Raw genomic sequence first — 18,729 nt, 5'->3', positions numbered from 1 at the left:
ATTGGTCAGAAATTCTCCTTTTTGGTAGGGTCTTTGCCTGGTTTGGGGATCAAGGTAATGCTGGTTTCATAGAAAGAGTCAGGAAGTTTTCCTTCTGCTTCAATTTTTTGAAACATCTTCAGGAGAATAGGTGTTATATCTTCTTTGAAAGTTTGGTAGAATTCCCCAGGGAATCCATCAGGTCCTGGGCTCTTGTTTTTTGGGAGGTTTTTGATCACTGCTTCAATCTCGTTATTAGATATTGGTCTATTCAGGTTGTCAATTTCTTCCTGGTTCATATTTGGGAGTTTATAGTTTTCGAGGAATGCATGGATTTCATCTATGTTGCTAAGCTTATTGGCATATAACTGTTGATAATAACTTCTGATGATTGTTTCTACTTACTTGGTGTCAGTTGTGATCTCTTCCTTTTCATTCATAATTTTATGAATTTGGGCTTTCTCTCTTCTCTTTTGGATTAGTGTGGCCAATGGTTTATCGATCTCATTGACTCTTCAAAAAACCAGCTTCTAGTTTCATTGATACGTTCTACTGTATCTCTGGTTTCTACCTCATTGATCTCAGCTCTAATCTTGATGATTTCCCTTCTTTTGTGTGGAGTTGGTTTGATTTGTTGTTGATTCTGCAGTTCTTTAAGGTGTAGAGACAGCTGGAGTATTCTGGATTTTTCTTTTTCTTTTTCTTTTTTTTTTTTTTTTGAGGGAGGCTTAGATGGCTATGTATTTCCCCCTTAGGGCTGCCTTTTCTGTACCCCATAGGTTTTGGACTGAAGTGTCTTCATTGTCATTGGTTTCATGAATTGTTTCAGTTCTTCCTTGATCTCCTGGTTGATCCAAGCATTCTTAAACAAGGTTGTCTTTAGCTTCCAGGTGTTTGATTTCCTTCCAAACTTTTCCTTGTGATTGAGCTCCAGTTTCAATGCATTGTGATCTGAGAATATGCAGGGAATAATCTCAGTCTTTTGGTATAGGTTGAGTCCTGATTTGTGACCCAGTATGTGGTCTATTCTGGAGAAGGTTTCTTGTGCACTTGAGAAGAATGGGTATTCTGTTGTTTTAGGGTGGAATGTTCTGTATATATCTATGAGGTCCATCTCGTCCAATGTGTCATTCAATGCTCTTTTTTCTTTATTGATTTTCTGCTTCGATGATCTGTCTATTTCTGAGAGAGGCGTGTTAAGATCTCCTACGATTAATGTATTCATATCAATATTACTCTTTATCTTGATTAACAGTTTTCTTAAGCAATTGGCTGCTCCCATATTGGGAGCATAGTAATTTACAATTGTTAGATAATTGGTGGATAGTCCCTTTAAGGATTATGTAGTGTCCTTCTGTATCTCTGACTACAGTCTTTAGTTTGAAGTCTAATTTATCTGATTTGAGAATCGCTACTCCAGCCTTCTTTTGAGTCCCACTGGCATGAAAGATGCTTCTCCATCCTTTCACTTTCAGTCTGGGTGTATCTTTAGGTTCAAAATGGGTCTCTTGTAGACAACATATGGATGGGTCCTGTCGTTTTATCCAATCTGCAACCTTGTGCTGTTTTATGGGCGCATTTAAGCCATTCACATTGAAAGTGATTATTGATAGATACGTTTTTATTGACATCGAGTTACCTTTGAAGACTTTCTTTCTGTAGACTTTCTCTATATTTCTGCTCAATGCTATTCTTAGGATTTTTCCTCTTTTATAGAACCCCCCTTAATATTTCCTGCAGTGTTAGCTTGCTGGTTGCATAGTCTTTTAAGCCTTGCCGGTCTTGGAAACTCTTTATATCTCCATCTATTTTGAATGTCAGTCTTGTTGGATAAAGTATTCTTGGCTGCATATTCTTCTCATTTAGTGCCCTGAATATATCTTGCCAGCCTTTTCTGGCTTTCCAGGTCTCTGTGGACAGTCTGACATTATTCTGATGGGCTTCCCACTGTAAGTATGGAGCCTCTTTGCCCTGGCGGCATTCAAGATATTATACCTACAATTATGATTCTCAATTTGACTATCAGGTGTCGTGATGTTTTTTTGGAATGTATAATCTTGGGTGGAGACTGTTCAGCCTCCAGTACCTGAACGCTGGTTCCATTCACGAGATTGGGAAAATTTTCATGAAGGACTTGTTCCACTATATCTTCTAGACTTCTTTCTTTCTCCTGCCCTTTAGGGATTCCAATAATTCTGATGTTGGAATGCTTCATGGCATCATTTATTTCCCTGAATCTGTTTTCATGGTTTTAAGCTGTTAGTTCCAGGCTTCCTCCTGATCCTTTCTATCTGTTTGTCTTCCAGATCACTAATTCTATCTTCTGTGTCAGTTACCCTAGCTTTGAGAATTTAGATTAGATTGGAACTCATTGAGAGCATTGTGAACCTCCTCCCTGGTAGCTTTAAGCTCTGCCCTAACATTGTGGACATCCTGACTGGTCGCTTTCAGTTTGGCCCTAATCAATTCCATTTGGTCATCCATGGCTTTCTGCAACCTAGATATTGCCTGGATAATTGTTAGCCTGAATTCTCTTTCCGACATATTGTCTATGTTGATAGCCGTTAGCTCTGTTGCAGAAGGTCCATCCTCTGAATTTTTCTTCTGTTGGGCATTCCTCCTCCTAGTCATTTTGGTGGGAGATGACTGAAGAGATGTAGCTGGATGTATCAACTGTGGTGCAGTCAAGGTGCTCCCTGGAACACTTCTGGGCAATCGGGATTCCCCATCCAAACGAGAGACAAAAGAAAAGAAAAAGGAAAAGAAAAAGAAAAGAGAGATACAGGAAAGAAAAGGAAGATGCAAGAGAAGGTTCAGCCCAGATGTGCCCCAAGGTAAGATTTATGAAGTAGACAAATAAAAAGAGACAAAAACTGATACAAGTATATGATAAGAGAAAAAAATATATATATATGCAAATAAAGGAAGAACTTTCTCAAAAAGAACCCCAAGTATAAGATTTATATGCTATCAGGACAAACACAAAAACACAGAAACACTGGTGGAAGAAGAAGATGGGAGAATTCTTATAAATTCTCAATGTGCGTGAGGAAGGTTGTTTTGGTTCTTCCTGGATGTATCTTGATATCTTTGTTAAAGGACTCAACTTTCCTAAGATAAAGGGGATTAAAAATTGGTTTACTTATAGGGGTAGTACTGATTGGGGAAAGGGGATTACTTTGAAGTTTAACTCTATATGAATATTAGAGGATAAAAATAAAAAGGAATAAACTAGACTAAACTAAACTAAAATTAAAAAAAAAAGGAATTCAAAAAATAAAAATGCAAAAGAAAAACAGGTGTATGTATCAAAAAGTTCAGGTTAGAAGGGTATTATGAAATTTGATGTACTGTACAGCTCGCTGTGATGGTAAATCTGTTAAAAAAATTACCTATGTGTAAAAAAAAAAAAAAAGTTCCAGAATAGTGGGAATGAGTCAACAATACAAGTTTTCCTCTGAAGTAGTGGTTGTTCTCTTGTAGTCTTTTTTTTAATTTTCCTCTTTTTTGTTTCTTTTTTGGTTTTCTGGGGGAGGGGCCTGCCACGTGGGTTGTCAGTCAATGATGTTTCCTGAGTTAAGTCCTCCCACCCCCCTCAAGGGGGTGGGCTCTGAGGAAACTGGTTTTTTTCAGGCTTTTGTTCTCTGGCAGTTTTTATGTTTGTTCATTTTTTTTTTCTCTCACCTTGACTGCCTTTGATGGTTTTTGTAGTTTTAGAGGAAAACAAACTGCACCCTGATCTCCCTCTCAGAGAGAAGCCTCAATCTGGGTGCAGAGCCTAAATAAGTTCCCCCTTGGCCGCTGGCAGAGCAGGTTCCAAGTTGCAGACCCTGGGGGCGCAGGATCTTTTGCTTGTACCCAAAGCTTGCTCCCGACCGCCAGAGAGGTTCCAAGAAGCAATCGCACACTGAGGTTTTGCCGCTGGCCTAGGCTGGGAGTGCCTGGTCTTGCTGGGTCTAAGAGTGCCCAGCTTGCGTGCACCTCTTTCAGGGTCGGCTATGGGTCGCACGCGCATCTCAGGCACTGAGAATGGGGCGCAGGTCCGAGAGCACCAGGCTGGGCTTTTGCGCACCTCTGTCAGGGAAGAGTTTGGGGCGCACGGCTTAGCCTTTGAAACAATGGCGTGGGTCAAAGAGCGCCGGCCCAGCCTTTGTAACTCTCTCAGGGGAGCATGAGGGGCACGCTCGCATATCTCAGGCTTTGTAGCAGGGCTCGCGCATTCTGCCAACCGGAGTGGCTCCCATCCCCTCACAGGAGCCAGAACCCACGCATTCTCAGCTCGCTGGTGGCTTAGGGACCAGACCTGGTTTCTCCACCGCACTCTCTCTGCCTCAGCACCGGAGATGCTGTCCTGGGACTGGGGACCTAAGCCCCTGTCCCTAGCCGCCCCAATTCCCACAATCTCCCCCCGCTATCCTTTGCTCTTTTGGAGTGCTTACAACCAGTCTCCAAGTTAATGCTGGTCCCCAGACGCAGGGCACTCTCGCTTGTATTCGGGTATTACTTTCCAACCGGTCGCCTCTGGTGGCTCCCTCCCCTTTTGTTTATCTTCTGATATCAGTCTGCTGTTCCCACTCCGCTTTACCTGCCCACTGGCGTCCTCTGCCCCTGTAGAGATCCAGACATGTATAATTCTGATCTCAGGCTGATTTCATGGGTGAATGGAGTTCTTTGGTAGGTAATCAGCTCACTTTGGGGTACCGGCTGAAAAGGCGCCTCCTCCTACTCCCCCGCCATCTTGTCCCCCCTCTGTAGAGTTCATTTTTGAAACTATCTCATCTTGGGCTTTTATTCGTTGGTAAATATTTGATTGCAGGTTCAATCTCCTTCTTTATTATTGGCCTGCTTAAACTGTTTATTAATGATTAAGTCTTGAAAAGTTGTATTTTTCTCGGAATTTACTCATTTTTATTAATTATCTAATTTGGGAATATAATTGTTCATGGTAGTTCAGTATTTTTTGTATTTCTGTGGTATCAGTTGTAATGTCTCCTCTTTCATTTATGATTGTGTTGAGTCATTTCTTTCTTTTTATTGGGTCTAGCTAAGCTTGCCAACTTTATCTTTTCATAAATCAGTTCTTAGTTTGCCAATTATTAAAATTTTCTTTCTAACCCTAATTCATTCATTTCTGCTCTAATGTTTATTTATTTTCTTCTGCTATGTTAAATAATCCAGTTATGATAAGTAAAACAAAAATAGTATTTGGTATCATTTGCATGATACCAAATATTTTAATAATTCAATTTCATGAACATAGAATAGAATGGTGGTTTCCATAGGCTGAGGAGAGAAAGAAATGGGGTTATGTAGGTCATGGTTACATGTATTTAGTTAGAATAAGTTCTGATATCTGCACAGTATTGTGACTATAACTGATAACATGGTATTGTATAATTAAAAGTTGCTGATAATAGACTTTAAGCACTTATTACATGCATAATAGTTGTGTATGTTAACTATGTGAAGTGATGGCCAGATGTGCTTATTACACTGACATTGGTCATGTTGAAATTCTACACATATATATATATATATATATATATATATATATATCTGAATCAACACCTTGCACACTTTATATATATGCAAGTATATCAATTATTCATCAATAATATTAAAAGCAATCTGTGTTAAAAAAGAAAAAAAAATTTATCAATAGAAGTAGTCATTGGAAGTAAGGTTGTTATGTGATAATTTTGATCAGCTGAGAAATACTCCTGGAAAAGAAGGCCCTGTTCTGTGATCAGAAATAGGAAAAGTTATCAGTGTAAAATACAGAACCTAAATTCCCATCAATCAAATATATGACTTATTTATAAATAAGTATTTATTTACTTATTTATAAATAAGCATTTATTTACTTATTTATAAATAAGTATTTATTTACTTATTTATAAATAATTTATAAACAATCTCTTCATTCCATTATGAGACTGGAGAGAAGAATAGTGATGTAATTCTTAAATGCATGTAACTGTGATTTGCATTTTTATACCAGTTTCCTTACAAGTCTCCTGTCAATTTACTTTTTCTTTCAGTTTTCTCAAATAGAAAAGAAAAAGGAAAAATGTTACAAATTCTGGGGACCCTAAGGAATTTATTTCTGTGAAATAATGTGTTCAAGGGGCTTTGCAAATTTTAAAGTGATAAGCTAAAATAATATACGAACACTAAAGGGCCTTTGTTAGTATTATTGCACTTTTCATCACTCGCAGTCACCTACAAGGCATTTTATACCATGGCTATGACCACAATTTGATGCCTAATTACACAGTTCTATGTCTGAAATGCATTTAGAAAACAAAATAAAAATTGATTGAAATGACCCGTTTTTATATTTTGTAGCTCTTTTTTTTTTATTTTTTAAAGACTTGTTCATTTATTGGAGAGAGAGAGATCAGGGGAAGGGCAGAGGGAGAGAGAGAGAGAGATCAGGGGAATGGCAGAGGGAGAACAATAATCCCAAAGAGACTCCTGGCTGAGTGCAGAGGTCAAGACAGGGCTAGACCCCAGATCCTGAGATCACTAGTTGAGCTAAAATTAAGAGTAAGATGTTCAACAGACTGAGTGACCCAGGTGCTCCAATCTCTTCATTTTCAAAAATATTTTCCTCCCTCTTTTCCATCTGTCTCCTCTCATTTCTCACTCATTCCTCTGCTTCCCTAATTTCATTTCCTTGTAACTCACCTACCAACTTTTTTCTTTTCTCTCTATATTGTTTCTTCCTCTTCTGCACTCCCCATTTCAATTACCCCCAATATTTTTGTTTATTTTTGCTTTGCTCAATCACCGTTTTATTTGACATCTATCATGACTCTCTCCTCTCTTACATCCCTAGCATCTCTGTGTGTTTGTCTCCGTTTATCTGTATTATTATTCATCTCACTCTGTAGTTTTATTTTTGCTGACTTTTTCTTTAACACACCCCAAGTGAGGCTGAATCTCTCTAATGATAAATTATTCATTAGGAACTATAATCTAAACTTTTTTTTTTAATACTTTGTTTATTTATTTGACAGCAGAGATCACAAGTAGGCAGAGAGGCAGGCAGAGAGAGAGGAAGGGAAGCAGGCTCCCTGCTGAGCAGAGAGCCAATGCGGGGCTTGATCCCAGGGCCCTGAGATCATGACCTGAGCTGAAGGAAGAGGCTTAACCCACTGAGCCATGCAGGGGCCTCTATAATCTAAACTTTTGACATGCTAACTTTTCATCATTTGGCAGTGTGTCATGGGAATCTGCCGCTTCCAGTCGGCGACAAGAGAAGAATTAGGCACAAACAAGTCAGCTGTAAGTGATTGGGAGCAGGGAACAAGAGTCGAAAAGGACTGCTGCCACGAGCAACTCCACAGTCTCACTTTTATTGGATAGAAAACAATAGCCAACAGAAGGATCGATGAAGGTCAAACGTTAGTCTTGTCTTGCAGGCAAGCAAGGAGGAGGATAAAGTTTATAGTTAAACAAGCACATTCAAAGGACTCATCTAACAACGGGCACTTCTGGGAAGAGAAAGGAGCGATAACAGAAAAGGGAAGCAGGCGGTTTTCGTTCCACCCTGAGCTGACCGGGCGTTCCCAGGTGCTTGGCTTCCCTGAAGCAGGCGGCATTCCGCCCTGGGAGGGCCGGGTATTCCCGGCTGCCCAGCTTCTGTGAAGGGGTGGTGTTCTGCCCTGAGTGAGCCGGGCATCCCCAGCTGCCCAGCTTCACGGTCGTACATCGTCCTTCTCCCCAAAGACCTGTTGCCAGTATATGTATTTCTTAAGGCCATATCTAAATGTGCTTGGTAATTAGTAAAATCCTCCAGGGGTTACAGTTTAAGTAACAAATTGTTCTGAGGGGCAGCAGCAGAATCTTCACTCCTCATAGAGCTACATACTGTTATTTATGGTTATTTTAAAGAATTTCTCTGTTGAGGGCGAAGTTGGAAGGTGGTAGCAGAGTAGGAAGACCTTGGGCTTGCCTTGTCCCACAAATACAGGTAGATAAATAGCAAATCATCAAAAATAACCTAGCGATTGACCTTAAGACTGCCATAAAAAACTCCGAACTGAAGATAAAGAGGAGGCCACACTGGAGTAGGTACTCCTACAGAGATGCATATGGGTGAGAAATGGATTATGGCTGCTCCTATGGGAATGGAGTTGTAGTCATGAAGAGTGAGAAACAGACTAATATACAGGGGAGTGCACAGGTAAAATGTACCCCAAAAGCAATTGGCTTAGAAAGTGAGAAGAACTGAATTTCATGACTTCTGATAACCAGTAAGTTTCAAGGCCTAGAGTTGTAAAGGCCAGCAGTCTTGGCTGTGAGAGAGCACTGAGGGCATTGAACTTCTCTTGGAGAAAAGGGAGGCAAACAATCATGGACTTACAGTGTGGAAACAGCTATTTGAAGAGTTCCTAGGACACACAGTGGGGAGATTGTTCATCTCAGAGCATATCCCAGAGAGGCAACATTCACAGACAGACCCCTTTGAAATGCTCAGTATCATTTCTCTCCTCCACACCTCAGCACAAGTACAAGGTCATCTGCAGGAAGCGACCCAGCACCCACACTAGCTACTTGTTTACACCAAGCCCTGCCATCTCATGCTCTGGTGGAATAGCCATTTCTAGACAAGCTTGCAAGTGTCCCAGACCAGCAGGCCCCTCCCAAGGAAGACCTGTCCAAACACCTGCTCACACTGCATATCCCAACACTGGAGTTTTGTGGGGCATCAGTTCCAGCAATGATGGCAACACATCTCATTTCACAAAGAGACCAGAGCACATCTAGTTAAGATGTATCATATTCAGATCAAGGACCAAACACTGCCCACAACAGGCAAAGAGAGTCTCTGCAGATGGATGGTCTGAAGGATAAAGTGACCAGAATAAAACTGCAGAACACACACAGCACACATTGGACACATTCCTGGAAGTACCAAGCCCTATGGAAAAACAGATACAAAATGGAAAAGCACAATAGGACCTCTTCTTCATAAGACCATTGCCCTCGAGAACAGGATATGTAAGATGACTTTCTTAACACAAAGGAGCAGGCACAGAGACTGAGAGAAAATGAGAAGATAGAGAAATTTATCCCAAATGACAGAACAAGACAAGACTTCAAGTTCCACTTTAAAACAATAATAATCAAAACAGTGTGGTATTGGCACAAAAATAGACACACTGTTCAATAGAACAGAATAAAAAACACAGAAATAAAGCCAGAACTATACAATCAATTAATCTTCAACAATATCCAATGGGCAAAAGAGAGTACCTTCAATAAATGATGCTGGGAAAACTGGACAGCATCATGCAAGAATGAAACTGTACCACATTATTATCCATATACAAAAATACGTTTAAAATGGATTAAATACCTAAATATGAAACATGAAGCCCTAAAAATTCTAGAGGAGAACACAAGCAGTAACCTCCTTGTCATCAGCCATAGTAACGTTTTTCTAAATATGTCTCCTGAGACATGGGAAACAAAAGCAAAAATAAACCATTGAGACTTCATCAAAATAAAATGCTTCTGCCTTGGGAAGAAAACAATCAACAAAACTAAAAGGCGATCTAGGGAGTGGGGGAAAAGATTTTCAAATGGCATATCTGATAAAGGATTAGTGTCCAAAAAGGACTGATAGAAATCAAACCCCTCCCCGACCTGAAACAAACAGTCCAATTAAAAATGGGCAGAAGACATGAACACATGTTTCTCCAAAGAAGATATATTGGTAGCCAACAGACTCAGGGAAATGCAAATCAAAAATACAATGAGATAGCACCCCATACCTGTCAAAATGAATAAAACCAACAACAGGTGTTGATGAGGATGTGGAGTAATAGAAACACTCATGCATTGTTGGTGGGGATGCAAAGTGGTGCAGCCACTCTGGAAAACTCATATATGGAATTTAAGAAATTAAAAAAAAAAAAGCAAAGATTTAAAAAAAAGACAAATTAAGAAATCCACTCTAATAGAGATCAAATTGATGGTTACCAGAGGGGAGGTGTGTGGGTGGGTGGGTGAAATATGTTATGGGGATTAAGGAGCGTGCTTGTCATGATGAACATATGTATGTATGTATTCCATATGCATGTATGGAATATGTATGGAATTGTTGAATCACTACATTTCACATCTGAAACTAACATAACACTGTTTGTTAAATAACTGGAATTAAAATAAAATGGAAATACGATTTATCTGTAACAAAAAAAAAACTTTTTGGCAATGTTAGTAACACTTTAAATGGAGTTGCTCTATTTGTCATAGCAGCAAGATGATAAATAATTTCCCAGGCTGAACCAAGTCATTCAGAAAAACTGGTTTGGAGGATTGAGTAAACACTAAGAAATTATTATTCTAGACAGTTATGCTACATCTTCTTTTTTTTAAAGACATGTAACTGTAGTGGAAAGCTGAGTGGTCTGGGTTTATTCTCAGCTTGCACACTTTTTATTTTTTTGTGTGTGACCACAGAACTTTTAATAGCAAATGCATCACAATCCTCATATGATGAGTGAAGAATAAGAATCCCTGGAAACCAGACTCACATCCAGTCTCTTAAGATGAAATGAAATAATGGATATGAAAGGTTATACGAAAGTATAAAGGCTTGTAAAGATTTATGGCACACTCGTCTGAGTATGGATCTAAGTTCCTTACCTAAAATCTTAAGGTTTAAAATAAAAACTGAATGAAAGGATTCTGAAATGGGGCCAATAGTGACCTCTGAACTGCTCATTATTTCCAAGTCTGAATCTACACCCAAGAGTGGAATGCAGGAATTTTCCATGATGACTTTAACTTTGATGTATTGGCTGATGGTTAGCAAATGGCTTCCTTAAGCTAATATTGGAAACCCCCTTTTTTTTTCTCTTCCTCTCTATTTCTCTACTGTAATCATCAAAACAATGATTATACACCTTCTTCTTCCTAATTCCATGTCAATCCTGTACACATTTAAGTTCCCTCTGATCACTTACAACCTAAGACAAACAGCACGAAGTAGTGTTGTTTTTTATTGGCGTTCAAAAATAAAAAGGAAGAATATAATGACTCAACAAATCTATATATTTATCATTGCTCATCAAGATAAGTGAACTCTTTAAAAAAAATATACATGATCTCTTAAACCCCTTTACATATTTTACCCATTCCCTGACCCATCTTCCCTCTGGTAAACATTGGTTAAGAGTATAGCTTAAGAGTATAGTATTGCTTAAGAGTATAGCTTTTTGGGGGGTATCTTTTTGTTGTATCCTGAAACTATATGAAACTGAAATATAATACTTTATGTAAATTATAATAAATTTAAAATAAAGTGAATAAATAATGGGGTTGTAATTTGCAGCATGGTTAACAATGTTATATTGCATATTTGAAAACAGTTAGGGGGCGCCTGGGTGGCTCAGTGGATTAAGCTGCTGCCTTCAGCTCAGGTCATGATCTCAGGGTCTTGGAATCGAGTCCCACATCGGGCTCTCTGCTCAGCAGGGAGCCTGCTTCCCTCTCTCTCTGCCTGCCTCTCTGCCTACTTGTGATCTCTGTCTGTCAAATAAATAAATAAAATATATTAAAAAAAAAAGAAAACAGGAAAGTAGAACTTGAAAATTTTCATTATAAGAAGAAAATTTGTAACTATGTATGGTCATGTATATTAACTGGACTTATGGAGGTAACCATTTTGCAATATATACAAATATCAAATGACTACATTGTACACTTAAAATAATACAATATGTCAATTATACCTCAATAAAAAGTTAATAGTGATAAAAATAATAGTCATTAAAAATAAACATGGATGAGAGAGGCAACATGGCTTAGTGAAAAGGACTAGGACTTCAGGTACTAAGTTTCTAGTTCTGGTAGAATTTTTTTTACTTTTTTAAGTTTTTATTTAAATTCAATTTAGTTAATATACAGTGTAATATTAGTATCAGGTATACAATTCAGTGATCCAATACTTCCATACAGTACATCACCAGTAGCTTTCTTAATCTCCATGACCTATTTAACCCATCCTCTCACCAAACTTCCCTCTGATAACCATCAGTTCATTTTCTATAGTTAAGAGTCTGTTTGTTGGTCTGCCTCTCTTTCCCCCCATGATTGTTTTGTTTCTTAAATTCCACATATGAGTGAAATGATATGGTATTTGTCTTTCTCTGACTGACTTATTTCACTTAGTGTAATTCTTTCTAGCTCTGCCCACATTATTGCAAGTGGTAAGATTTCATTCTTTCTGAAGGCTTAGTAATATTTAAGCATATACATATGTATCATTTTTTTATCCATTTATCACCTAATGGGACACTTGGGCTGTTTCCATAATTTAGGTATTGTAGATAATGCTGCTATAAACAATGGGGTGAGTGTATCCCTTTGAATTAGTGTTTTTGTATCATTTGGATAAATACCCCAAAATCCAACAATTGCTGGATTGTAGAATAGTTCTACTTTTAACTTTTTGAGGAACCTCTATATTATTTTCCAGGATGGTTGCACTAGTTTACATTCCCACCAATAGTGCAGAAGGATTCTCCCTTCTCTGCATCTTTATCAACACATGTTGTTTCTTATGTTGTTGATTTTAGTCATTCTGATGGTATGAGATCTCATTTTAATTTTGATTTATATTTCCCTGGTGATGAGTGATTCTTGATTTGATTCATGAAGTATAACCATTTCTATCATCTTTTTGAACATTAGTTTCCACACTGTAAGATAAGAAAGTGAAACCAGATTATCTAAAAGTCCCCTTTAGTCTTGGATTCCCATGATTTAATGATCAGATAAGGCATTTTAGTTAAACTTTTTTTTAAATTTTATTTTCAGATCCTGATGCCTTCCTATAGTAAAGTTGTAATGATTTCCCCCCCCCCAAAATGATACAGATAACTTCCTAGTCTGCCAAAGTAAAGTAGTGCCATACCTTTGAGATGTTCTCACTTACAGCTACAAAATCCTGGACATAACAACAAACAAGCATAGGAAGGGTCTAAAAAGGGGGGGGGGAATGTTTCCTAAGGACCATTGGATTTGAGCAACACCATAGGACATGATGATATATTTCCTGAGTTTGCTGATTGGCCCCCACACATCTTACATAAAAAAGCCTTTTACATAGAACCACCAACAGGAAGACAAAAGTAAACAAACAAACAAAAACTTCAAGGAAAGTTTGTTTTTTTATAGATAAAGGATCTAGGAAAGTGTGGGCTAGCAAGAGAAAATATTTCTGGCAATTCCCATCCTACTCTAATCCAACATCAATAAAAAAAGAAAGAACTATAGCCATATACACCATCTGATCTTTAAACCTACTTCATCCCCTCCACCCCCATCTCAAGGAAGCAAAGAGCACTGTCTCCCACTGGACCATGTCAGCAGGGTCAAGCATGAAGTTCATCTTTCATCCCCTAAACATGGAGCTAATATTCACTCCCCCGCCTGGCAGTGGCCAAGGTGCTAGGATTCCCTTACTTGGTGGTGCAGAAGGGACACAGAAGGGAATTGGTTTTCTACCCCAACTGAAGGAACCAAGCAGATAGTGCCCCTATTCTCCCACCAGGGTAGTGTCAGTGGGTCCAGCCAGAAACTGCTAGGTAAATGAAAGCATGAAGTGATGAAGTGAACCTCCACTTCTACCCAGAGGCAATAAGATTTAATGAGGCCATCATTAGACTTTACCCTCAGCCCAACCCCAGTGGAGGGAAGCTGAGCCTCCACACCCATCCAATGTCAACAAGGCGGAGCAAAGTAGTACACACTGGGGCTAGTAAGCACTCTTTTTTTCCTCCCAATCCCAGTGAATCCCAATGGGGAGCTGAATCTGCACTCCTAGATAGCATTGAGGAGGCACAATAAAGTGGTGGAGGGTTGGATAGCAACTAGTTGAAAATGAATTAGAAAATACTATTATTTATAATATGATTGAAAAAAATAGGAATATTTAACAAAAGGAAAGCAAAACATATTCTTTTTGAAAAAATATTTTTATTTATTTATTTTGACAGAGATCACAAGTAGGCAGAGAGGAAGGCAGAGAGAGAGAGGAAGGGAAGTAGGCTCTGCTGAGCAGAGAGCCCAATGCGGGGCTTGATTCCAAGACCCTGGGATTATAACCTGAGCCGAAGGCAGAGGCTTTAAACCACTGAGCTACCCAGGTGCCCCACAAAACATATTCTTAAATAAAAAATATTTTAAAAAATTAAGAAGACTTAAATAAATGGAAAGACATCTAAGTCTTTTGGACCACAATATGTTACAATGGCAATACTCTCCCAAATTTATTTCTATCAAGATCTGAGCTGATTTCTTTTCAGTTACTGAAAGCTGATTCTAGAAATTTAAGGAACACTCCCAAAACAAAACAATCTTGAAAGAAAAGTATAAAGTTGAGAGAGTTACACTTACCCATTTCAAAAACTACTACTAAACTATAATGGTCAAGATTGGGACATAATTGTGTGAGGATAGATCAATGGAAAAGAATTAAGAGTGTGTGTGTGTGTGTATACATATATGTACATGCATACATATATGTATGTATACATGCACACATGTATACATATATACACATATACATATGTGTGTACATGCACACATGTATATGTGTGTTGCATATATGTATATGTTACACATATGTGTATATACACACATATACATATATACGCATATACACACGTATACGTATATGTATAATACATATGTAGGAAAGTGTGGGCTATATATGTATTATACATATACGTATACGTGTGTGTATGCGTATACATGTATGTATGTATACACATGTGTGTACGTATATGCCTATACATGTAGGTATGTATACATATGTATGTACACATACGTATGTATACACACACATATACGTATGTATACATATGTATGTATACATACATATACGTGTGTATATGCGTATATATGTATATATGTATACATGCATACATATATGTATATATGCATGCATACATGCATATACATATATACGCATATTTTTGTGTGTGTGTGTGTGTGTGTATATATATCTCCAGTTTACTTTCAACTGGGTACCAAGTCACTTCAATGGGGAAATAATAATACTTACAATAAAGGGTACTGGGACAACTGGATATTCAAATGCAGAAGAATGAATTTGATACCCCACCTTGCACCATATACAAAAATTACCCCAAAATAAATTTTTTAAAAAGCCTAAGTGTAACAGCTAAAACTCTTAAAGCTCTAAAAATAGGCTTAAATCTTAGATTAATCAATAATTTCTTATCTATGACAACAAAAGCACATGAGGAAAAAGAAAAAAAATAAATGGATAAATTTGATTTAATTAAAATGAAAACATATCCTGTTTTTCAAAGGGTATCTTCAAGAGAGTGAAAAGTTAACCCACCTAATGGAAGAAAATCTTTAGCAAATTATATTTCTGATAAGGGACTTGTAATCTAGAATATTAAATAAAGAATATTAATAAAGAATTTTTACAACTCAAATGTAAAAAGATTAAAAGACAAATAATGCAGTAAAACATGACAAAAGATCTGGATAGACATTTTTCCCAGGATTAAAACCAATAAGCACATGAAAAAAATGTTCAACATCATTAGCCATCAGGAAAATACAAGTCAAAATCACAATGCAATGAACTACTACTTCACACTTTCTAAGATGATAACAACAGCAAAATCAACCTAACAAGTGTTGTCAGGATGTGGAGAAAATGGAACACTCATACGTAGGTGGTGGTAATGTTGACTAGTGCAGCCACTGTAGATAACAGTTTGGGATTTATTAAAATAGTGAAAGATCAAGTTACCAATATTCCAGCTATTCCATTCCTAGATATATACCCAAGAGAAGGGAAAACACACATTCACACAAAAACTTGTACATGACTGTTTAGAGTAATATATTATTATTAATGCCCACCCCTCCAAAAAATAGAAACAACCTAAATGTGCATCAGCTGATAAATGAGTAAAAACAATGCGGATTATTCATACAATGGAAAATTACTCAGCTATAAAAAAAGAAAGAAGTACTGATACATGTTACAACATGTATGAATCTTGAAAGTATTATGCTAAGTGAAAGAATCCAAAAGTCAAAGGATCATATCATATTGTATGATTCCATTCATGTGAAATGTCCAGAATAGGGAATTTGTAGAGATAGCAAACAGATTAGTGGTTGCTTAGGCTTTGTGGGTTGGAGTAAATGTTAATGGGTACAGGATTCATCTTTGTGATAATGAAAATGTAGTAAAATTGATTGTCATGATATTCATGTATCTCTATGGATATACTAAAAATCATCAAATTGTACACTTTAAATGGTCAGTTATATATTTAATTATATATCAATGAAGATGTTATTTAAAAAGTTAAAACACCTTGAAGTAAATAAAAATTAAAATCACTTTATAAAAATACTTGGAATATATATCTGAGGCAATGCTCAGAGACGAATTTATAGCACCAATTCTTACATTAGAAAAAAAGAAATGTTTTAAGACATTAAGCTAAGTCCTTACCTTATGAAAATAGATAAGGCAATATAAACAGAAAGTAAACAGAAGAACAGAAATCATAAGGGTAAGGACAAAACTAAATACAATTTAAAACAAAAAATAGTATTCATCCTTTCTTTTGTAGCAACATGGACGGGACTGGAAGAGATTATGCTGAGTGAAGTAAGTCAAGCAGAGAGAGTCAATTATCATATGGTTTCACTTATTTGTGGAGCATAACAAATAGCATGTAGGACATGGGGAGATAGAGAGGAGAAGGGAGTTGGGGGAAATTGGAAGGGGAGGTGAACCATGAGAGACTATGGACTCTGAAAAACAATCTGAGGGTTTTGAAGGGGCGGGGGTGGGAGGTTGGGGGAGCCAGGTGGTGGGTATTAAGGAGGGCATGGATTGCATGGAGCACTGGGTGTGGTGCAAAAACAATGAATTCTATTTCGCTGAAAAGAAATTAAAATAATAATTTAACAAAATCCAACCTCCGTTTGTGATAACAAGTCTCAGTGTAATAGGAAAAATTTCAGAACAAGTGCCTCAACTGGACAAACAGAATTTTTAAAAGCCTACAACCAACATAATACTTAACAGTGAAAGTCTGAGATCAGAATTAGGCATGGACATCTGTTGTCATTATTCATATTCATCATAAGACCAGATGTTCTAGGGCCTGCATAAGGCCCTAGAAAATAAGGCCCTAGAAAAATAAGTAAAATTAATATATATTTAAAGAGAAGAAATAAAGTCATTTTTATCTGAAGTTGACATTGTGTACATAAATAATTCACATATTGGGGCATCTGGGTGGCTCAGAGCGTTAAGCTTCTGCCTTTGGCTCAGGTCATGATCTCAGGGTCCTGGGATCGAGAACTTTGTTCAACAGGGAGCCTACTCCCCCTTCTCTCTCTGCCTGCCTCTCTGCCTACTTGTGATCTCTCTTTCTCTCTCTCTTTCTGTCAAAGAAATAAAAATCTTTTTAAAATTTACACATTAAACACATACAGGCACACACACACTTAGAAATAATAAGAGTGTTCAGCAAGATAATAGTACACAATATAATCACACAAAGAGAGGGACATCACCAAGATGGTGGCATAACTCGTTGCCAACATCATCCCCAATCATAAGAAAAAATAATAATAATAACTATTTATGGGTAAGAAATAACTGAGGAAATCCTAGAACATGGGGATTAGGCTGAAGCCTTATATCACAAGAACCAAGATAGAACACATTACAAAGGTACTAGGAACAACTACATGATGACTGAATTGAACCTCCCTCGAACCAATGAAACACCAGAATGAGAGGTTTCTCCTGAGCTTACAGTTCTTCCAGTGGGAATAGAGAGCACAGATCTCCAGTACTGTGAATCACTTTTGGGGAATCCTCACTTTGGTCTCACTTCACAGGGATTGTAAGGAATCTGCAGGGCTTGGCTACTCTGGGAATTTGATTGTGATAGAGAAAGGGGGAGAGGTTTGCAACAACCAATGCTCAGATATCAGCTGACCAAGTTCCTAACTGCAGAGTCCAAGTAGTAGTCCCAACCAAAAATTGTCCTCATCTGGAGAGTCAAGAAAGTAGTGTAGTCTGACCAGGGATCTCATTGAAGTGCAGGACTACTTAATTTTGTTCCTAAAACAAAGAGGATTGCCACCTTGGACCATGGTTTGCTCCCAGCATACAAACCCAGGTAGGATAGCTGAGTCATAGCCCATACCACTGTTGAGTGTAGCTGCCATCTCCACCATACCAGGAACTCTGATGAACATCTGGAAACTGTGTAGCCCAACAACGTCTGAGCAAAAATATGGCAGGCAGAGTTAATAATCTGCAGAGAAAATCTGGTTGCACCATTTGGCCAGGGAACTTGGGGAGCAAGTCAGCTTGAGTGAAGACCACAGAGAGTGACATCACCAAGATGGTAACATAGGTCACTCCTGACCTTCTTTCCCCTCATAAGAAGAACTAACAACTGTTGGGATGCCTGGGTGGCTCAGTCAGTTAAGTGGATGCCTTAGGCTGAGGTCATGATACTGGGGTCCTGGGATCAAGTCCCATGTCAAGCTCCTTCCTCAGTGGGGAGCCTGCTTCTTCCTCTCTGCTCCTTCCCCAAGATTGTACTCTCTCTCTCTCAAATATATAGATATATTTAAGTATATCTATATATATACACATTTTTATATAAGTATATACATACATGTGTGTGTGTTTATGTATAT

Source organism: Mustela erminea, chromosome X (assembly GCF_009829155.1).
Source record: "Mustela erminea isolate mMusErm1 chromosome X, mMusErm1.Pri, whole genome shotgun sequence".
In the NCBI taxonomy this organism is placed as follows: Eukaryota; Metazoa; Chordata; class Mammalia; order Carnivora; family Mustelidae; genus Mustela; species Mustela erminea.
Note: the sequence above shows the minus strand (reverse complement) of the source record.